This window comes from Geotrypetes seraphini, chromosome 14, assembly GCF_902459505.1.
Source record: "Geotrypetes seraphini chromosome 14, aGeoSer1.1, whole genome shotgun sequence".
In the NCBI taxonomy this organism is placed as follows: domain Eukaryota; kingdom Metazoa; phylum Chordata; class Amphibia; order Gymnophiona; family Dermophiidae; genus Geotrypetes; species Geotrypetes seraphini.
The window spans coordinates 56,110,561-56,133,456 of record NC_047097.1 but is presented as its reverse complement, the minus strand read 5'-3'; the positions used below and the strand labels follow the sequence as shown (position 1 = coordinate 56,133,456).

At 44.2% G+C, this 22,896-nt stretch overlaps 1 protein-coding gene across 2 annotated transcripts in view; it reads left to right on the top strand.

Moving 5' to 3' along the window:
• Positions 1 to 1,566: 1,566 nt before the first annotated feature.
• Positions 1,567 to 22,896, top strand: part of CD276 (CD276 molecule) — a 113,364-nt gene continuing 92,034 nt past the window's right edge. For both annotated transcript variants that reach the window (XM_033920310.1, XM_033920309.1), the window contains exon 1: positions 1,567 to 1,763. The gene's annotated coding sequence lies outside the window, so the exon portion shown is untranslated. The remainder of the gene's footprint in view (positions 1,764 to 22,896) is intronic.

The window sequence follows — 22,896 nt, the reverse complement described above, 5'->3', positions numbered from 1 at the left end:
TTAGCAGTGAGGTTCACAAGTTGAAAATATCTATAAAATCTGTAATATTTATGATATAATGATGATTTGAATTATTAGGATTGAAGTAGATTGATGATTTATTGAAAGAATTAAAAGTAATTATTTCCAGTAACAATAAATAGCTTATTGTTTAATTGACAAAACTGGTAGCTATTTAATTAAGTTGTAAATCCTGAAGCTTTGGATTTATGAATATTTGTTAAAGATATCCCGAAAACCTAACCTGTTTGTGGCAATCAGTCCCATGGGAGCCAACTTTTCAAAATTATTTGGAGCGCTAAATCCAATAGAAATAACCTCTCAAGGGAATTTTAAGAAGGTCGCACCTATCGCTAAGGCCTAGGTGCGACCTTCTTAAAATTCCCTTGTAAATGCCTTATTTCATTTGCAAGTGACAAATCTGTGTTTCTGGACCCAGCCCAGTTAGAAGATTTTCTTAGAGATAAACCTTTGCCAATAGTTTCTTAAAAATTATTATTCGTTTGCTGGAGAGGATAATTGATGATTTAAAGCAGTGGCTCCCAACTCTGTCCTGGAGGACCACCAGGCCAGTCGAGTTTTCAGGATAGCCCTATTGAATATGGATGGAGTAGATTTGCATGCCTGGAACCTCCATTATATGCAGATTTAAGAAGAACATAAGAAGTTGCCTCCGCTGGGTCAGACCAGGGGTTCATCACGCCCAGCAGTCCGCTCATGTGGCGGCCCATCAGGTCCATGACCTGTAAGTGATCCTTTGTCTAAAACCTTTCAATACTCTTTCATCATCCTATCTCTATCTATATCCCTCAATCTGCGTATCCTTCAGGAACTTGTCCAATTCCTCTTTGAATCCTCTTAATATATTCTGTCCTATTACATCCTCCGGAAGCGCATTCCAGGTGTCCACCACCCTCTGAGTGAAGAAACATTTCCTAGCATTGGTTCTAAATCTGTCCCCTATCAATTTTTCCGAGTGCCCCCTTGTTCTGGTAGTTCCCAATAGGTTGAAGAATCTGTCCCTTTCCACCTTCTCTATGCCCTTCATGATCTTGTAAGTCTCTATCATGTCTCCTCTGAGTCTCCGCTTTTCCAGGGTGAGGAACCCCAGCCTTTCTCTCATGCATATTCATTAAGGCTATCCTGAAAACCCGACTGGTCTGGTGGTCCTCCAAGACAGGGTTGGGAACCACTGATTTAAAGAATGTGTCACATCTCTTTGCCTGCCAGATGTTTGTTTGTTTTTTTTCTTTCTTTTAAAGTGCTGGCACTTTTGGCCACTTATAATGTGGACTAGATCATTGATAAATTACTGCCTTGGACCCTGATGAGCAGTTGTTTGCTATGTTTGAAGTTGATATTCTTGTATTTTTTTTTGTTTGTTATGTAATTGTAACAAATGAATAAAAAAGAAACGAGCTCTCACTGGAGAAAAACCAAGAAATGGGTTCCATTTGTGCCACCATCCCCCTCCTCCCTCCACGCCCGCCCGGGTTATCCGGAGCGGAACCGGAAGCGGTCCTCAGCAGCTTTCCCGGCACGCTCCCGCAGGCACGCAGCCGCCCAGCCGGCGCGCTTGCGCAGACCAGGTCTGCGCCCGCGCGCCCTCCTCCCTCTTCGCCCGGCGGCCGCGAGCGCTGGATGCGGAGCGCGAGAGGAGGCGCGGAGATTTATGCTGGGGACGGCGGCGCGATGCTGCTGACATCCCGCCCGTAACTTCCTCGAAGCCGTCCGGTCTGGGGGTTCGTTTGCAGCGGACTCGGGTGAGTGGAACCCGAATAGCCCTCTTCGGACACAACGGGCGTCTCCGTGGGGAGGAGAATACGCCGGGTAGCGGAGGAGCAGCGCAGCTTAGCAGGGACGTTTTTGCAACTTGGGACTCTGAGCGAGTGCGGTTGCTGGGACGGTTGAGAACTTTAGAGCTGCAGTAAAACTTTGCTACAATGAACTATTAGTTCGGGAAGCATTAAGAGATACTGTAGCTAGTAGCGCAAAATGTTTCTGGATGGTGGGGCCGCCCACACTTAACACAGAAAGCGGTTTCCTGGCCGGAGGGTCAATATTTGGAATATCACATGGCCTGACAGCAAAGGTGTCAGCCAGCTCTGTGGGTGCTGGAGTCCTCCATTACTCTGATGAGGGAGCTTTCGTTTATGGTGTGTGTAGCACCCCCCCCCCCCCCAGTCATTTTGAAAAGTTGACTCTTATGAGGGACAAAGAGACATTTGGTACATAATTTGAGGTTGAGGAGTGGTAGATTCAAGAGCAATGTTAGGAAATTCTACTTTAAGGAGAGGGTGGTGGATGCCTGGAATGAGCTCCCAAGAGAGGTGGTGGAGAGGAAAACGGTGATTGAGTTCAAAGAAGCGTGGGATGAACACAGAGGATCTAGAATCAGAAAATAATAGTAAATATTGAACTAAGGGCAGTACTGGGCAGGCTTGCACGGTCTGTCTCTGTATATGGCCGTTTGGGGGAGGATGGGCTGGAGAGGGCTTCAATGGCTGGGAGGGTTTAGATGGGCTGGAGTAGGGTTTAACGGAGATTTCGGCAGTTGGCACCCAAGCACTGTACCGGGTAGAGCTAGGAAGAAAAAATTAAAAAAATGTAAATTGAATCAGGTTGGGCAGACTGGATGGACCATTCGGGCTTTTATCTGCCGTCATCTACTATGTTACTACATTTGAGCAGATTGGTACCCATAGAAGAACAGCTTTAGAGTTCACAGGTTCGAAAACACTCCACTGCTGATTCCCAAGCAGAAAAGTCTTCATAAGAGGCCCTGTTAATTATGGCTGTTGATTCTTGTGCTATATCATCAAGGGCACTGGTTATCATTTTCTCTTAAATGCATAAACAGCTGGTGAATCGCGAGTGGGACATTTGTTAGCTGGTTGTTGATGTATTTAAAAGAAGTTCCAAGTTTATTAAAATTTTACTACCCTGTACCTTGGGAAAACGACCAGGGTGGCTTACAATGTAAAATACACTAATGTGCACACGTGAGATACAATAAAAGATGATGGCCAGTGCCCTGGATACAGCATAAAATGCGAAACAGGGCTATTTATACAAACTTGTTGTGGAAATGAATTAGTTTTTATTGAGATAGATAAAGGTAGTATATTAAGAAAAATAAGCCAAGTACAGCAAGGTGGTGTACAATAAAAACGGATCACGTTGAAGTCATACGCACGGATCCAAACATTGCATGGTGTTAGTGCACACCCATGCTAACAGTTATTCAAGACGCGCTAGCGACTTTTAGTCAAGCGCTAACCCCCGCGCTGGCCAAAAAACTACTGCCTGCTCAAGGCAGGAGTTAGCGGCTAGCGTGGCCGGCGGTTTAACGTGCGCTATTATGCGCGTTAAAACACTAGCGCGGCTTGATAAAAGGAGCCCTTGGGGTTGGATTCAATAAATGGTGCCCAAATTTAAAAACCAGGGATATGCAAGCTAAACTGTTATTCCATAAAGGGCAATCCGTGTCAAGTGTCCTTTATGGAATAATGCTTAGCGCCAATTCCCACACTTATATTTGGCCATTAGTTCTTATATCTGCTGAAACCTAGTATAAATCTTAGCGCGCAAGTTGGGCGTGCAACTCGGGAATTCTATAACACTGCGCTTTGGAATGCTCTGATCTGCTCATGTCCATCCCTTGCCAATGCCTCCTTTGGGTTGTGCTGAGACATTTTAGGCGTGCAATATTATAGTACATAGGTGCACGCCTAGTAAGTCCTCATTCCCAATTAATGCCAATAATTGATTGACTCGTTAACATCAGTTTGGGCATGATCCCAAGATCTGTATGCAAATGCAAGCAGTGTCTCACTTCTGGCTCACCACACCATTGTTTCCCACATACTCACCTTTATAGGACCCCCAGGGACCCCTGAAGAAGACTTTTTGTCGAAACGCAGACCGTGTTGGGTCCTGTATCTCTAGCGGACTAGGTCCTTTAAGGCTTTTATGTGGATGATTTATTTTTATGTGGATGGAATTATTTTATGTGGATGATTTATTTTTATGTGGATGGAATTATTTTATGTGGATGATTTATTTTTATGTGGATGGAATTATTTTATGTGGATGATTTCAATGTACCTTTGGAACTTTGACACTTTCAAATAAAGTCCATTTAGGAACATCATCACTCCACAGAGTTTTTTTGGTTTTAACTGTTACCTCAGTAGGTAGTGTTAGGTGCCTGCGCACTCTGTTTTGCGGTTAACGTGCGGTAAGTGTATTATCTCTGCACGAACTCTATTGGAAGACGCTGGGTTATTCCCCCAACAGTTAACATAAAGGCTTTGCAGTTACTGCATGTTAATTTTGGCTGTTAAAAATTTGCAGGTATTGCACACTAACACACACTTAAGTAAAAGGGGCCTTTTCGGTTTCTTTTCTTTATAATTTTGTTGGTTTGTAAAATAACTGTTTTTGGTTTTCACATTTTAATATATAAATTATAATCATCCTCTGATTTATTTATTTTTTTTGTAAATTTTTTTATTAACCATATATTTATGCACCTATTAACTTGTTTTGGTATATTTTTCCATGACTCTATTCAGCATTTTATGGTTTCAAGTTTCAAGTTTCAAGTTTATTTACATTTGATGTATCGCTTATTACAAATTTCTAAGCGATGTACAATTAAAAACCAGCAGATTGTGGTAATACATAAAATTTTACTAAGTTAGACAATTAACAAGACAAATTGGACAAACATGATTAAAAAGGAAGGAAGGGGAAAGTTACAATGGCATTATTTGTTAAAATTTACATGGAGGGGAGAATACAATAGGTATAATTCGAAAAAAACAGGAAAAGAGAATCTTAAAAACATATGAGATTATAATAAAAGATCATTTCATAAGTCAAATGCATCTTGAAACAAGTAAGTTTTTAACAATTTTTTAAAAGAGATAAGATCTTTTTCATTTTTAATAAAGTTTGGGAGAGAATTCCACAATGAGGGGGCCACCACTGAAAACATATCTTTACGTCTAGTACCAATTATTCTTAATGAAGGGACTGAAAGCTGGTTAGATAAAGATGATCTTAAGGATCGCGGAGAATTATATGGGACTATCATTTTTGATATGAAGAGGGGTTCGTTTGAAATTAAAGTTTTATAAACTAGGAATAAAGTTTTAAAAGTGATTCGGTGAGAGATTGTTTAATTTGAAGATGAATGATTAATGTTCCTGTGTTTTGTAGACTGGATGTTTGTGTTGTGAATTCCCTCTTACTTTACAGTAGCAGCTCTGTATGAGCCTGACCACAGAGCTGGTTTCCATTTATGTACTGAAAAATGTTTAAGGCAGTAATAACTATTTGTGAAGGAGAACCTAACTTCCTAGCATCAGTAAGTTAGAGCAAGAGTGTCAAATTATGGCCTGCGGGCACATTTAATTCTGCCCATTTTGTCTGCTCCAGTGCTGCCTTTGTTCTGGTCTTACTGTTGATGCGCTCTACATTCCTTTGAAGATGTCATCGGTGAAGGTCCAAAATATCCATATTATGTATTGAAATTCATTCATCATCAAATGTGGGTATTTGGGAGCTTAGAAGATGGATGTAGCTAGGGGTAGCTGAGGTAAAGAGCTGCCGCTGTGGCCAAAAGAGGACTCCAGCATCATGTTAGTAAAGCCAGGAAGCCGCCTATCTCAGCCCTCCCTGCTGCCATTGAGTATTAAGGAAGAAGGGAAAGTAATCTGTTGCTAACTGAGCAGGTAGTTTGGCTTTGCTAGACTGGGGCTGGGGACAGGAAGAGAGGATGCTGGAATCTGGGTAACAACCACTCACGACTCTCATTACAGGCTGGACCTGATTTAAGTAGAGGAATGACTTCTGAGGACCTCTAACAACCCCAAATAACTTTTTCCATCAATTTACTTATTATTAATTAGATTTTTACCGGTGCTTTGTGATAACCTACCTGATTAGCTCTTGATTTCCCTGTGGCACCAAATGATTTATAAGAAGTTTTGTTTCTTTTGTATTTATCCTTATTATTCTTCTTTCATGGGTTCTATTGGATAAAGGAATCTAGCTAGGAACAGTGGGGTTAGGGAAAGTGGGTTGCCCCATTGCTCCTCAGACCTTTGCTGGGGTGCTCGAACTACCTACCACCAGCCCTCTACCCTAGTCATAACCTCTATTGCAGGGGTCTCAAAGTCCCTCCTTGAGGGCCGCAATCCAGTCGGGTTTTCAGGATTTCCCCAATGAATATGCATGAGATCTATGTGCATGCACTGCTTTCAATGCATATTCATTGGGGAAATCCTGAAAACCCGACTGGATTGCGGCCCTCAAGGAGGGACTTTGAGATCCCTGCTCTAGTGTGATTCTTGGGCTAAAATGAGTTAGAGGAATTGATGAATCGTGATGCATTAGAACATGCTCATAACATATTCTGGGACAAGAGTGTACACTAACCAATCAGCCGAGTCTCCATTTATTAGAATGTGATTGAGAATTTGTTTTTCGGCTTCATTTGAAATACTGTTTTTTAAAAAATAGATTCTTTTGCTATCAGACATCTTGTTGGCCTTTCATATAATATTTATGAGCTGCTTTGGAAGCAATTTGTTGCCCTAAGGATTAAGTATGTAATGCTGTTTGTTTTGATTTTTTTTGAGGGGGGGAAGGTGTAAAAGGTGGTGGTAGATCCCTGGGAATTGAAGTGGGGTGTTCCCCAAAGGTTCATTTTATTACCTGCATTGTTTAATATCTGTGAGAGAGCTAGGAAGTATTAGTAGGGAAACAGGTTTCACCTGTTATCTTTATGTGAACAATATCCAGATTCTATGCCCCATTCGTTATAGGGGTCAAGAAGATGTGAGATTGTTGATCGTCTGCTTGCAAAAAGTGTCAAAGTGGTTGTGTGGCTTAATGTGGTTAAATAAGATATGCTGTGACAAGACAGATGAGCACTCCACCTGTAGGGGAAAAGGCGGTTCCTCATCTGATGGTGTCATCGAGTAGAGAATTTGGGAATCTTGTTTTGACAATGCTGTTTGGAAGGGAAAATAGCAGCCTTGATGAAGACCTCTTACTGGAAGATGGTATTGATGTGACATTTGCAGTCTGTAGGAAATCTGAGGATTATTACTCAAGCACTGTTGGGTTTCTCGACTAGACTACTGCAATGTGACATATCTGGACTTGCCCCAGAGGAAATTGGTTGCAGTTATCGTCTACAACATGGCAGTCAAATTTGTTTTTCATTCCTTTCCTTAAATTCAATGTCGTTATCTTGGTTGTTGCAGTTGTCCGGGTCTTGCCACGTCTGGGTAGGCAGAATCAACATTTCAGCCATCACTCAGCATGAAAAAAGCCGCAGCACGATGGTTGAAACGTTGGCTCTACCTACCCAGATGCGACACGACCCAGACAAATGCAACAATCACGACACCAGCCACGGAAGCCCGAGTGAACAAATGTTATCGTGTCTTTTCAAATATTGCATTAGGTGCCCTTACATTTAGTGTGTGGTACCAAATGCTGCTAATAACATTTTAAGGAGGATTGCATCTGGTTTATTTACAAAAAAAAGATGCATTAGTGTCTCTCAGGTAGGACTTTCCAGAAATAAAATCAGAGATTATTAGCGGTATCGGGAGTTTGGGAAGCCTGTTTAGAAATGACATAACAGTGTCGCAATAGCTGCACCGTGAACTGAAGATCTTTGTGCTTTTACAGATTTATTGGATTTTTGCTGTCGATTGAAGACCTGGCGGTTTTTTTTGTTGTTTTTTTAACGAGCATTTTCTGAGCTTTAGAGGAGGGATGGGTGATGCCCTGTTGGGCTTATTTTGGAGTATTAGGCTTATTGTGGTATCTGCATGTATTTTTTATTTTGTATGTGCTTCATGTTGCATCTAATAAGTCACAATAAATAAATACATTTTCAGATAGCTTCTAAAATAGCAAAAGTTACCTCCTTGCATAACCTCATGACTCCCAACGATAAACTAATCTCTCTAATGGTCTCTAGAGAGATCTTGGGATGAATTCAGAAATTTGGTGCTTGGTTTTGGTTACTCGTATAAAATAAGTTTATATGTAAGCAATGAAACAGTACAAATGGAGAGTAAATTAGACTGAGAATGCTGTCTTGATTCTTTCAAGCCTGTGTATATCACATAGATCAACTAACCAATTTTGTGTTTGTACAAAATTGAAATAGTTAGCTAGCAAAGTTGGACTATGCTCCATAAGGTAATACTATGCATATCACTCTCCTATTGAATTACATGGTTACAGGGACTTTTGATTTACACCAAATACTTGTCTTGAATGCTTTCATCAGGAACACGTAATGTTCACTGTTCTCAATCTTAATGACTTTTTTGGAAAGCTAGTTTGACTTTTGTTTGTCTTTCTCCTGTTGATTTTGTAAAACAGTGGAATCCCACTGTTGAATAGTACATCTGTGGTCTTAATTCCCTGAATTTACCATGTAAATTTCCAGCTAATCTGTGGGCTCCCGCAGGAACCTCTACAGCAGTGGTCTCAAACTCAAATCCTTTGCGGGGGCCACATTTTGGATTTGTAGGTACTTGGAGGGCCGCAGAAAAAATAGTTAAGCCTTATTACAGAAATGACAATTTTGCATGAGGTAAAACTCTTTATAGTTTATAAAACTTTCCTTTAACAGTTAAAAGGAAAGATATATAAACTATAAAGAGTTTTACCTTATGCAAAATTGTCATTTCTTTAATAAGACATTAACTATTTTTTCTGCGGCCCTTCAAGTACTCTATTTTTTCTGCAGCCCTCACATTTAAAGTTTAATATCTTTTCTTTCTCAAAACTGACACATTTCAATCACTATATTGAAAATAAAATAATTTTCCCTACATTTGTTGTCTGGTGACTTTATTTTTCTGTGCTTTCAACTATGTTTCCAGGGCCTTCTTGTCCTTTGACTGTTTTTCTCTCCATCTTCACTTTCTGCCTTGCATCCATCTTTGGCATTAACTTAATGTTCAATTTTTCTGCTTTCTTTTCAAAATCTACGTTTCCATGTCTTCCCTTCCCTTCCTAGCTCTCTCTTCTTCAGTCCTATTTCCATGGTCTGGCATCTTTTTCCTTCCTTTTTCTCCCTCCCTCCTTCCTTCCTTTCCCCTTGTCTGGCATCTGTCTCCTTCCCTTCCCCCAAGCCCTGGCATCTCCCCCTCCCCCTCCATGGTCTGATATCTCCTTTCCTTCCCTCCCTCCCATGAACTTGGCTTCTCTTGTTCCTCTCCTCTCCCTTGTCTTCCTTCTCCTTTCTTCCCTCTCTTTCCCCAGTTGGGTCCAGCAGCAACAGAAGCAGCATTTCTCTTCCCCTTTCCCTCCCTCTCCCTTTACCTGTACAGCAGCAGCAGCATTTCCCTAAGGTCCCCCTTTCCTATGCAGCAGAAGCATTTCTCTTCCCCCTTTCCTTCCTTTTGGAGCAGCAGCGTGTCTAGCCGGCTCAGTTGATCGTTCCGTTCAAAGCCGCGAGTGGCGGCTCCTTGCGAGATCCACGCCTGTGTCTGAAGCCTCTCTGGTGTGACGTCAGAGAGGCTTCCAATGCAGGAGTGGATAGCGCGAGGAGCCGCCAACCCGCAGCTTTGAACGGAACGATCGACTGAGCCGGCCAGACACGCTGCTGCTCCAAAAGGAAGGGAAGGGGGAAGAGAAATGCTGTTTTGATCGCGTCCAGACTGCGGGTCGCAAAATAGCACCTGGAGAGCCGCATGTGGCCCGTGGGCCGCATGTATGAGACCGCTGCTCTATAGTCTTAATGGAATTAATAGCAGATTGCCTCCAACTACCCATGATAGGGCTGTGGATTCCTATGACATGCAATTATGGTTCAGTACATAAGAACATAAGAATAGCTTTACTGGGTCAGACCAATGGTTCACCATGCTCAGTAGCCCATTCTCACGGTGGCCAATCCAGGTCACTAGTACCTGGCCAAAACCCAAGGTGTAGCAATATTCCATGCTACTGATACAGGGCAAGCAGTAGCATCCCCCATGTCTTTCTCAATAACAAACTGTGGACTTTTCCTCCAGGAACTTGTCCAAACCTTTCTTAAAACCAGCTACGCTATCCGCTCTTACTATTTCCTCTGGCAACGCGATCCAGAGCTTAACTATTCTCTGAGTAAAAAGTTTCCTCCTTTTGGTTTTAAAAGTATTTCCGTGTAACTTCGAGTGTCCCCTAGTCTTTGTAATTTTTCACGGAGCAAAAAATCAATCCACTTGTACCCGTTCCACTCCACTCAGGATTTTGTAGACTTCAATCATATCTCCCCTCAGCTGTCTCTTTTAGTAAAAAATGCTATGGACGTGTCTTATTGCATTCAGTATGTGTAATCTGGTGAGTACTGTAGACTGTGTGTACTAGTGTATAATTTGGCATAAGGGATGAAATAATTCCATGCACTCCAAATATATATAATTTTATTCTTGCATGCTTCTTAAATTGAAAGACACCTCATTTGTGGGATTTATCTGCCGGGAAGCCTGAGCATCTAAAACAAAAAAGAGAATTTTGCAATTACAGTATATTAAATACTTCAAATTGTTGAGTGCACTTGGATATTTACTTATATGAACATGTAATTGGGTAAAGCTAGTTTATAGTACCTTTTGAGCAGGTATATAATTTGCCATATTTAAAGACCGATTTTGCATAGGTCATCTTAGTAGGAAAATGGATTTATAGGTCTGAATGTTCCATTTTCAGAGGCTTTTATAAAATATATACTGTATAGGAACTCAGGAGAAACACATTTTTGGTAGTGGCTGTTTTTCTAAAGAAACATATAAAATAATAATTATTAAAGCGTGGCATTACTCAAGGCTCTGCACATATGAGTGCTGATGCTGAAATATTTAAAATGAGGATTGTACTAAATTGTATGTTATGGGAAGCCAATTGAAGAGCCAAGCTCCAAAACCCCCAATTTTTTTTTTTTTTTTTTTGTGGAGCTTAAATGCCAGCGAGGTAATTACACTTGCCACCTTGATTGCGTCTCCAAATATAAGGTCCATATGCATGCTTAGGAATAGGTATAAATGTCAATATACGAGGTCTGACAATTTAAGTTTGCAAACTTGTTTCCGTGCACTTATATTGGCACCACCGTACAAAGAACTCGGAAAGGTTTCGTAACCTTGGTATATTGGTGTCTTGCAGCTCTTTATCAATATGTGAGCTGTTCATTATTGGTGTGTGTTTGTGGGCTGTCGCAAGAATGCCGGAACTTAAATTAATACAAATCTATTATAACCAGCTCCTATATTTAGAAACCTCTCCAAATAGTTTATCAAAAATATCTTCTCATATAGAGAGGTTTATAGTAGTTCAACCCACAGACCTCAGAAATGCCAAGGAGTATGTTCAATTATCTTTAGAGAACATACGACCCTAAACGGCACCCATAGTCGTCATAGGTCTTTATTTTAATGTTTTTGCATTTATTTAGTAACTTATATATTTTTTAGATAGTTATATCAAAAGGTACTCATCTTAGCTTTCATCTATGCGGGTGGGGGTAGGCACTCCGACATAGGCTATGTTTCGCCCCAACGGGCTGTATCAAGGAATCCCCCTTATATCCAGCGACTCATGCTTCCCGCTATAGAATTTTAAATCGGAACTTAAATTAAAGCAGTGAACAAACATTAAATTTCTTGTTAAACTTGGCAAAGGGTAGAAGTGAAATCAGGGACATGTCAGTTCAAGTTTATGGGAATAATGCCATGAAGAAAATGGCAGTGTATGAATAGATTAAATGTTTTCCTGAGGGGACAGAAAGCGTCACTGATGAAGAGAGGTCAGGGCGGCCAGTAATGAGCAGAACTGATGAAAACATTGCAATAATTCATTGAATTGTCCGTCAAAATCGTCGACTGACTGTGAGAAGCATAGCAGATCAAGTAAACATCGATAGAGAAACGGGAAAATCTTAATTGAAAATCTTGGCATGGGAAAGGTGTGTGCAAAATGGTCCCGAAGGAACTCGCCAATGAACAAAAGCAAAGGAGAATCAAAGTCTGCCAAGAGACAAGACAATGTTTTGGGCTGTGTTATCACTGGTGATGAAACCAATACAACGATGAAAACAAAAACTGTGGATACAGATGTTCTGGAGATAATTTATTAAACACTGACTTGGACTGAAGGGCCACTACTCGGAGTAGGGTCACGAGTGGTGCTCCGCAGAGGTCGGTGCTTGGACCGCTGCTATTAAATGTATTTATAAATGATTTAGAAACAGGGACGAAGTGCGAAGTAATAAAATTCGCAGACGACACCAAACTATTTAATGGGGCTAGGACTATAGAAGACTGCGAAGATTTACAAAGGGACCTGAACAAACTAGGGGAGTGGGCAACGAGATGGCAGATGAAGCTTAATGTTGAGAAATGTAAAGTCTTGCACGTAGGAAACAGAAACCCGAAGTACAGCTACACAATGGGAGGGCTGTCATTGAGTGAGTACCCAAGAAAGGGACTTGGGGGTAATAGTGGACAAGACAATGAAGCCGTCGACACAGTGCGCAGCGGCCGCTAAGAAAGCGAATAGAATGCTAGGTATAATCAAGGAGGGTATTACAACCAGAACGAAATAAGTTATCCTGCCGTTGTATCGGGCAATGATGCGCCCGCATCTGGAATACTGCATCCAATATTGGTCACTGTACCTAAAGAAGGATATGGCGATACTTGAGAGAGTTCAGAAGAGAGCGACACGCTTGATAAAGGGTATGGAAAACCTTTCATACGCTGAAAGATTTGAGAAACTGGGGCTCTTTACCCTGGAGAAGCGGAGACTTAGAGGGGACATGATAGAGACTTACAAGATCATGAAGGGCATAGAGAAAGTGGAGAGGGACAGATTCGTCAAACTTTCGAAGACTACAAGAATGAGAGGGCATTTGGAAAAATTAAAAGGGGACAGATTCAAAACCAATGCTAGGAAGTTCTTCACCCAGAGGGTGGTGGACACCTGGAATGCGCTTCCAGAGGGTGTGATAGGACAGAGTACGGTTTTGGGGTTCAAAAAGGGATTGGATGATTTCCTGAAGGAAAAGGGGATAGAAGGGTATAGATAGAGGATTACTATACAGGTCCTGGACCTGATGGGCCGCCGTGTGAGCGGACTGCTGGGCATGGCCACTAGGATGGTTGCTGGACTCAAGGGTCTCTCATACGAAGAAAGACTGGGCAAACTGCAGCTCTATGCCCTAGAGGAGCGCAGGGAAAGGGGTGACATGATTGAGACATTCAAGTACGTCACAGGTCATGTAGAGGTGGAAAACGATATATTCTTTCCCAAGGGACCCTCGGTCACAAGGGGGCACCCGCTCAAACTCAGAGGAGGGAAATTTAGTGGTGACATCAGGAAGTATTTCTTCACAGAAAGGGTGATAGATCACTGGAACAAACTTCCGGTGCAGGTGATCAGGGCCACCAGTGTGCTAGACTTTAAGAATAAATGGGACATCCACGTGGGATCCCTACGACGGTCGAGTTAAGGAACTAAGTCATTAGCACTCAGACTTAATAGGGTGGGTAAATGGAGTGGGCAGACTTGATGGGCTGTAGCCCTTTTCTGCCGTCATCTTTCTATGTTTCTATGATGGACCTCTGGTCTAACCCAGCAGAGGCATTACTTATGTTCTTATATAAAGCCATGAAAATTCAATTAAAAAAGTACAATGATAAAAAATACTGTGATAAAAATCCAACCGGACCCTACACAGTCCGTGTTTCGGTGAACACACCTTCCTTAGGGGTCTAATGGTTTGCAAACTCACATATAAAGAATTGGACTGAAAACAGTCTATTGTCTTTAAACATGTGAGCAAAGAACACCGCAGACAAGCTGAAGTAGCAAAAAAAAAAAAATGCTACTTGTCTGCAGGCAGGAGGGAATCAATATCCCTCAATTTAAAGTTAGGAGGGGTTGGGGGGCTGTGGCAGAAGGGAGTGGGCAGAAACTTTGATCTGCTGAATGAAGAAAGACAACGAGGGGGAACTTCTGTAAATGGTTTCTAAAAAGATAGGCACCTATGATATAGGTGCCTGTCTCTTTTCAATCGCACTTAGAATTGCACCTAACTTAAAACTGTAATGTAGGCCAGAGTTTTAAAGGCCTACATTATAAGTGCCTAAGGGTTAGATTCACTAAGCAAACCGATCGTGTACTGATCGGTTTGTGACCCCTTTGCGACCCGATTTCTCTCCGACCCGATTCACTAACCTCTGTCCCGATCATCCTCCGATGTCCGCATGCAAATGAGGGGGAACGGCATTAAAAGTAGGCGATTCACTAACCAAAAATTGCAACATCGACTGGGCTGGCCGATCAGCAAACGAACGACTGCTGGGGACCAGTCATTCACTGCTTTCTGACTGCATCTCCTGTTTTCTAGCCCGACTTTCCAGCTCTCTCTGCCCTGAGCACTGCCCCGTTTCTGCCCGGACCTTCCCCCGCAGTGCGAGCCCGTTGTTTTAACCTGCGGGTTTAAAGCGGGCTCGCTGGGCTTGCTAAAAAGTTAAAAAAGTTAAGAGTAAAAAACCTTGCAATAGGCGCCTTTCTCTCGCTCTCTTATAGAATTGCGCCTGCCAAGATAGGTGCTTTATCACCCAATTAAATTTTTTCAATTATGAGCTTGCTAACTCATAATTGATGCTAATTTGTTAAATAAGATAGGCACCTATTTATTAGGTGCCTATCTTTGGGTGTCTTTTTATAGAATTTTCCTCATAATGACAGAGCTAAGCCTCTAGGGAGGGAAGAAGAAACTGCATTGGGAAGGATGTGGGGTGAGGAGAAAGGAAAAAAAAAAAGATGGCAAAGCAGGGTAGAAGGAAACACCAATGCTTTTTTCAAGCTCATTACCTTGGTGACTAATATCCTGCCAGCTCTATTATGTGGCTTTTCTTTTCTATGTTTAGATATTTTTGTTCACTTCTGGTGAAACTGGAATTTAGTTCCTCACATCCTGTCTCCAGTGCAAAATTGTGCACTGGCTCCTGGACCTCTCTCCACCCAAGTCATGGCTAGGCCTGCTAGTGTCGTGTCAAATGACACCTAAGCCAGTCAATTCCTATTTCTGTCCTCATGTCTCAATTACAGAATGATACTTGGTGTTACAGGGCATTGTGTCCCACAGAGCATTAAGTAAAATTTACAATGTAAAAGCACAACATTAAATCTTTCACATAGAATTGTGAAGACACAAGGATACCTAGGTAGATTTACACAAGGGATATCCGTCATATTCTGTGTATGTATGCACATATGGCTTGTCTAGTCTGCCCATCCATATCAGCTTTACTATGCTATGCTTCGGTCTTACAATATAACACACCAAATTCTCCTAAAGTAGAGTTGTAGGCTTGTTACAAATGACTTTGCGTATAGATACAATAGCCATCAGATATATTTTCTCGTAAAGCAGTATGTTTCCCTGGCTGTGTTCAGTTTTATCGGCCGCATCTCTCATTGAGGTATATAGTCAATTAATTCCCTTAGACGTCATCTTGTACAATACAGGGCTGAATTTAAAACTCTGCCTGATTTTCAAGACCCATAATGGAAATGGGCCAGAGTACCTGAACAGGATCTCCCTCTACACATCTCCAAGGTCGCTAAGGTCCTCCTAAGATGTCTTCTTAAGCACCCCCTCTTCAAAGGACCTCACTGGATATGACATCCACCAACAAGCCACCTCTGTACTCCGGAGCACACTCTCAGAAATATTTCACCTAACTCAAGACTCAAGACCAGAAGAACCAGGTGAAATCCTGGTGGCCCTTTTAAGCCTTTAATGGGTGAGACAACTAACAAGTTAGTCACAAAGATAAGGATTAACATATACATTATTGAATCTGCTTACCATTCTAGGAGAAATAGTTACATACATGTTTTTTGATTCCATATACAAGCTTTCCTCACCCTTATCTTCTGTCTAAGCTCCTATCTTCTCTTTATCTGCTTTGCAATCTATTAAGGTGTTTTATTGTGTGTTTTGTAGATATTGTAAATAGGAAACTATGCTATTAGTATACTGTTAATTGAACATTTTATTGTTGTAATTTTTTATCACCTGTGTTATGTTAGCTGCACACTGCTTTGGGTGAATTTCCTAAAAAAAAAGGTGGTTAATAAAAAAAAAAAATTAAAAGAAATCTTACTGAGGTGCGGTAGCCGATTTAGCGCGTGCTAAACGCTAACGCGCCCATAGAATATAATAGGCACGTTAGCGTTTAAATCAGCTAGAACGCCTTAGTAAAAGGACCCCTTAGTGATCATCTGCATGATTCAACAGTTGCCTCTGGTATGGAAACATTGCTCTCTCTCAGCTGGCTGTCAAGGAGGCCCCAACTCAAATTGAAGAAAATAGAAATTTGTTCAAACAAATAACAGTTGTACAAGCCAGAGAACAAATTACTATCAAGTCAAATTAGATTTACCAGACCTCAAATACCCAAGGCACTACTAAACTAATTTTCGTGCCCTTACTGGGGTAGTAAATTCATCACTGGTCTTGGTAAAGTGACATGTGCTTTAAATGTCTATTATGAACTTAAATTTAATAGATTTCGATAATTATAAAGTGCTTTGAGGGCATAAGGTGCATAAGGATGCTTGTTGCATAAGGTGCCTTCCTTTCGTATGCACCTTATGCCCTCAAAGCACTTTATAATTATTGAAATCAAAGAGTTCCGTCAAAGGCGCCAGATAGGTGTTAAACAATGTTGCTGGTAATGATGATCCTTGAGGCCACCCCCCTTTTAACCAAAAATTCAGGTGAAATAATAATAATAATAATAATAATAATATTTTATTTTGTATACCGCCATACCCAGGGAGTTCAAGGCGGTTCACAACAGATAGATGAATTACATACAGTGCGATTAGAAAAAGAGGAAACATAACAAAGCAATCGTAGGGTCAAACTCGTTTACAATAACAATTTAGGTGAGGGAAGGGCCAAATACGGGTACATACAGAGTGTGCTGTAGTAGGATACAATTAAGTTTAAGAGAGGGGGGAACCAAGCATATTAGCTGGGAAAAAAAGGGGGGGGGGCGGAAAAAAGAGGAAGAGGAGAGGGGGGGGGGGTGAGATGGGGGAAGGGGGCGTTAAGGGATAGGTCTGTTGCAAAGAGGGGATTGATCTGTTTTCTAAGGTGGAGACCGCCAAAGCCAAAGTAGTTCGAGGCGGTTTACAATAAAGAAGAGCTGGACATTCAGCGAAAAAACAATGAAGTCTTTGAGTACATGAATATTTGTACAGAGTAAGGTTACAATAAGAAGGGCTGGTCATACAGTGTGGGATAAGCAGTGAAGACTTTAGGGATTCTTGGTCACAAATCGGTTGAACAGGTTGGTTTCAACTAGTTTTCTGAAGTTGAGGTAGGATGAGGAGTGCTTGATGATGCTGCTTAGCCAGTCGTTCTGTAGACTTGCTTGGAAGGCAAGCGTTCTGTCAAGGAATCTTTTGTATCGGCAGGTTTTTATTGTAGGGTGGCTAAACATACGTATTCTGCGTGTAGGCCTGGTGGAGCAGTCTAGTTTAAAGTAGGAGACCAGGTATAGAGGGGCCAAACCGAGAATGGATTTGAAACAGAGGTAGACTTTCACAGAACTAAATAGGAGTCGGATGACAGCGGCAGCCCCGGGAGACCCTTGAGACAGTACGTTTTTAGTGCGAAACATGTCGGGTCTGACTCCCAGGTTTGGCTGAGATAAGTAAATATTTATATTTTTATAAAATCGAAGATATATATTATAAAAGTTTTGAAGAAATATTTTGAGCACTTTTGAAGCACGTTATAAAATCAAATAAAATATACAGCCAATGATGAGGCACCACATAATTCTTCCCGCAGTAGCAAATCATTACAGCGGTGGAGTGGTGGGGCTGAGGTGTCCTTAAAAAAACATATATTGAATTGAAACTATCATTTAATCCAGGTGATATATATTGGGAAGTGTTATAATTTTTTAAAGCAGCTGATCTGATTCTTCTTGCATATCCTAGGAAATTAAGAAGTTTTCATTTAAAACAGATAAAACTAGGAAATGTGAGTCATGCTACTCTTGTACTGCCAGGGCGCCAGAGAGAAAAAGGAACACAGAAAACCCTCAATGAGCCCAGCAAGTGGAATCATTTTTACCCTGTCTGAGCCTAACATGTGCATGACATTGACTCGGAGGTAGTGAGAAATGCTGCCTGGGAAATGCTAAGGAAGGACCTGGAGAAACCCAATGTAAGATTCTGAAAGCAATGTTCATTTGCACAAAAGCACAAAGTAACAGATACAAGAAGATATGCATGATATAAGACTTATATTTATACTTCTAATTCAGTGTGTCTAGTGGTCCTGAACCGTAGGGTTTTGCATCTGAACCCTGCAAGTAGCTTGCAGAAAACTGTCAATCATGTTTTCAACTCCATCTCCTGCTCCCTCAAGTTGTTTTCTGCAAGCCAGTTGCTCAGAAGTGTTTCTAATCTCTGCAGTTTTACCCATCTGTTCGATATTTAATCTCCTGCATCCTCTCCTCTTTTCCTCCCCTTCCCCTCCCACCTCCATTCACCAGATAAAGGGTCAGGCTGTCAGCCTTCTGGTTGGTCTGTGCTCAGATTGGCACAAATTGTTCAGTCTTGGAAGTTTGGTTACAAAATTGAATTTGGTGCCCCCCTTCCAGACCACTCTGGATTCTCTGGCTGGCTGACCAGCGAGAGCCCTCGAAATCAGGGCAATGGTGCAAAGGCTACTAGACTTTGATGCTGTAGAGCTGGTCCCGGATGCTGAGTCAGGGTTGGACAGACACGCCATATACCTTATTGTGCCAAAGAAAAACTCGAAGACTGGAGACCAGCTCCTAGACATCAAGTCTAGCAATGTGACTCTGAAGGTGCCACACCTCTGCATGGAGACTGTTCAGTTGATCATAGTGGCAGTGGACACCAGGGGAATTCTTCGCTTCCCTCGACTTTATGGAAGCTTATCTCCACATTCTCATTTTTCCAGCCTACAGGAGATACTAGCGATTCCTTGTTCTGGACCATCATTTCTAGTTCTTGGCCCCTCCCCTTTGGCTTAGCAACTGCACCTCATACCTTTATCAGGGTGATTGTGGTGGTGGCAGCGCACCTCCACAAGGCTAGGATCCAAGTGCATCCAAACTTGGACAATTGGCTCATCAGCACTTTGTCCAAGGAGGAAAGTAAATGAGCAGTTTTGAATAGTACAACTTCTCCAAGACTTGGGATTGATTGTCACCTTCAAGAAGAGCCAACTGGAGCTGACTCAGCATCTGGAGTTCCTGGGAGTCTTGTTTGACACAGCTTTGGGCAAGGTCTTTCTTCCAGAGCCTCACAGACTGAAGCTCCAGAAGCATATTTCAGATCTGCTTCAGAGACCATCTCCCACTGTGTGGCACTAGTTGCAGGTCTTGAGGTCGATGGTGGCAGCCGTAGAGGTGGTCCCTTGGGCGAGAGCACACATGAGACCCCCTTGAGGACTCACTGGTCACATTATCTGAGAAGACTCTTGACTGCTTTGCCTTCCAGAGACTGCTCTAGTGCCTGAAGTGCTAGTTGAGTTCCAGGTGATTTATGGACCATTTATGTTGAGCCAGTGTCCAATAACCCCACACTAGGTGATAGTTGCAATAATCCTCCAGCCATAAAGGCTGGCATTGATCGTTAATGTCTGCCAGGAGAAAATACGAAGAGGCATGCCCCTGGAAATGGCAGCTGTCTGCAGCCACCACTGCATGCTACTTTTCGTTACTGGCAACCATGGAAGCCATTGCTGAAGCAAATCTAATCTTCTATTTGTGAGTCACACAAACCTATACAAGCTCTAGGCAACTGAAGAGTAAACAGGGAGGGAGGGGGGAGAAGAAGGGGGAAGGGGACATATAGGAGGAAAGGAGAAAAGGCAGATATTAATTAGTTGGCAAAGAGGTAAGTCTTCAGTTTTTTCGGAAGGAGTAGTTGGCTTCCTTTCTGATAGTTTCTGGGAGATCGTTCCAGGTTTTTACTCCCAGATAGGTTGGCACGGAGTTAAAAATTCACTTGTATTGAAGGTTCCTTATGGGTGGTAGGTTCACTTGAATTCTGTTAAGTATTCTTCTGGATGTAGACCAGGTCGCTGAGAATATCTGTATAAGGGGAGCAGCCAAGTTTCCATGCAATATGTTGTGTAGGATACATGATATTTTGAAGTTTATCTGGGATGATATCGGAAGCCAGTGTAGTTGTTTGAGGAAGATCGAGATCGAATCATATTTCTTTAGCTTGAAAATCAGTCTTACTGCTGTGTTCTGGATGAGTTGGTGAATTAGTGTGGTGTTGATGCCCGAGTAGACGGAATTGGCAATAGTCCAGTTGAGGCAGGACCATCATCTGGAGTGACGATCAGTGCAATGTGCGATCAGTGCAATGTGCGATCAGTGCAATGTGCAATCAGTGTGGATGAAAGTATGGCCTAGTGCAGGGGTGTCAAACTCAATCACATAAGGGGCCGAAATCTAAAACACAGGCTAAGTCGAGGGCTGAATTTTCTATTAAGATACTTAGTCTTAGTAGAAGTATAGATCCTTCCTCGCCCTGAGACACCTGTGGCGCAGTCAGGCACTTCTATGGAACGCCCTGCTCCAACCTAGCTTTTACACTGGGACTGGGTCTTTCTGCCTACAAATGGGTACTGAGGCAGCATGGTGAGGAGCTTGGTGCACCTCTGGGACCGGGGCTGCACAGTCAGGCACTTAGATGTGACACAGTCACTGAGGGCCACATAAAAAGGCCAGGTGGGCCAGATTTATCCCCCGGGCCTTGTGTTTGACATGTGTGGCCTAGTGAGTCGTCATCTCCTCATTGTGTACCGTATTTTCGCGGATATAACGCGCACCATTGTAAAACGCGCACAGGGGTATAGCGCGCAGAAATCACGATGATATGTACAAAAACTTTTCTATACCGCGCTCAGGCATATAACGCGCATGCTGCCCGACTCTCCTTTCGCCCGCCCTGACTTTCCGTGCGCTGTCCCGACTCTCCGTTCACCCCCCCTGACTTCCGTGCACTGTCCTCCCTTGAAGTCCTGTCCCCCCTTGAAGGTCTGTCCCCATCCTGAAAGCCTGATGCCCCCCCCGACGTCCGATACATCCCCCCCCCCCGGCAGGACCACTCGCACCCTCACCCCGAAGGACCGCCGACTCCCCAACAATATCGGGCCAGGAGGGAGCCCAAACCCTCCTGGCCACGGCGACCCCCTAACCCCACCCCGCACTACATTACGGGCAGGAGGGATCCCAGGCCCTCCTGCCCTCGACACAAACCCCCTCCCCCCAACGACCGCCCCCCCCCCCAAGAACCTCCGCCCGTCCCCCAGCCGACCCGCGACCCCCCTGGCCGACCCCCACGACACCCCCACCCGCCTTCCCCGTACCTTTGTGTAGTTGGGCCAGAAGGGAGCCCAAACCCTCCTGGCCACGGCGACCCCCTAACCCCACCCCGCACTACATTACGGGCAGGAGGGATCCCAGGCCCTCCTGCCCTCGACGCAAACCCCCCTCCCCCCCAGCCGACCCGCGACCCCCCTGGCCGACCCCCATGACCCCCCCACCCCCCTTCCCCGTACCTTTGGAAGTTGGCCGGACAGACGGGAGCCAAACCCGCCTGTCCGGCAGGCAGCCAACGAAGGAATGAGGCCGGATTGGCCCATCCGTCCTAAAGCTCCGCCTACTGGTGGGGCCTAAGGCGCGTGGGCCAATCAGAATAGGCCCTGGAGCCTTAGGTCCCACCTGGGGGCGCGGCCTGAGACACATGGTCGGGTTTGGCCCATGTGCCTCAGGCCGCGCCCCCAGGTGGGACCTAAGGCTCCAGGGCCTATTCTGATTGGCCCACGCGCCTTAGGCCCCACCAGTAGGCGGAGCTTTAGGACGGATGGGCCAATCCGGCCTCATTCCTTCGTTGGCTGCCTGCCGGACAGGCGGGTTTGGCTCCCGTCTGTCCGGCCAACTTCCAAAGGTACGGGGAAGGGGGGTGGGGGGGTCGTGGGGGTCGGCCAGGGGGGTCGCGGGTCGGCTGGGGGGAAGAGGGGTTTGCGTCGAGGGCAGGAGGGCCTGGGATCCCTCCTGCCCGTAATGTAGTGCGGGGTGGGGTTAGGGGGTCGCTGTGGCCAGGAGGGTTTGGGCTCCCTTCTGGCCCAACTACACAAAGGTACGGGGAAGGCGGGTGGGGGTGTCGTGGGGGTCGGCCAGGGGGGTCGCGGGTCGGCTGGGGGACGGGCGGAGGTTCTTGGGGGGGGGCGGTCGTTGGAGGGAGGGGGGTTTGCGTCGAGGGCAGGAGGGCCTGGGATCCCTCCTGCCCGTAATGTAGTGCGGGGTGGGGTTAGGGGGTCGCCGTGGCCAGGAGGGTTTGGGCTCCCTCCTGGCCCGATATTGTTGGGGAGTCGGCGGTCCTTCGGGGTGAGGGTGCGAGTGGTCCTGCCGGGGGGGGGGGGGGGGATGTATCGGACGTCGGGGAGTCGGCCGGGCAAGAGGGCTTGGGCTCCCTCTTGCTCCGATCGTGGATGCGGGTGCGGGTGGAAGCGCGTGCGAGCGGTCGTTCGGGGTGGGGGTGCGAGCGGTCCTGCTGGGGGGGTGAATCGGGCGTCGGGCGGGGTGGGAACTATGTTTAAAAACTTTTGTATACCGCGCTCAGGCATATAACGCGAGGGGTATGCGCGGTACGTAAAATCACGTATAACGCGTGCGTTATATCCGCGAAAATACGGTAGATGGTCTTTTTCCAAATCCATCTGTGGAGACCAGTGAGAGAAGAGAGAGTCCTCGAGGAAGGAGGGATTACCTTTGAAAGCTAATCATA